The following is an 803-nucleotide window of genomic DNA, read 5'->3' as shown; positions in this document are numbered from 1 at the left end:
CAACAGCCTATATCACTCTCAATGGAGAGAAACTGAAAGTCTTCCCTCTGGGAACTGGAAGCAGACAAGGACACGCTTTGTCACAATTCCTATTCAACATTGTGCTGGAAGTCTTAGCCAGAGCTATACGGCAAGATAGGGAAAATAAAGGCATCCAAATTGGCAAAGAAGAAATAAAACACTCTTCATTTGCAGAAGATATGATCCTACACGTAGAAAAACCCAAAGACTCAGTAAAAAAGCTACTAGACATCATTGGAAAATTCAGCAAAGTGGCAGGATATAAGATCAACATAAAAAATCAGTTGAATTCCTCTATACCAATAACAACAGCACTAAAAAGGACATTAGGAAAGCAATACAGTTTACAATAGCCACCTAAAGGAAGAAATATCTAGGAATAAATGTAACCAGAGAAACAAAGGACTTATACAAAGAAAACTACAACACACTACTACAAGAAACCAAAAGAGACCTACAAAAATGGAAGAATGTACCATGCTCCAGAAAAGGAAGACTGAACATTGTGAAAATGTCAATACTGCCCAAAGCAATTAATACATATAATGCAATCCCAATCCAGATTCCAACAACATTCTTCAAAGAGATGGAAAAACTATTACAAACTTTATATGGTGAGGAAAGAGACCAGGATAAGCAAAGCACTGCTTAAGAAGAAGAATAAGGTTGGAAACCTCTCACTCTCTGATTTATAACCTCACTACACTGCTACAGTGGTCAAAACAGCCTGGTATTGTTACAATGAAGGATACATTGATCAATGAAACAGAATCAAGAATCCA

The sequence above is a fragment of the Chrysochloris asiatica genome, unplaced genomic scaffold, assembly GCF_000296735.1.
Source record: "Chrysochloris asiatica unplaced genomic scaffold, ChrAsi1.0 scaffold00507, whole genome shotgun sequence".
Taxonomy (NCBI): domain Eukaryota; kingdom Metazoa; phylum Chordata; class Mammalia; order Afrosoricida; family Chrysochloridae; genus Chrysochloris; species Chrysochloris asiatica.
This window is presented reverse-complemented; position numbering follows the sequence as displayed.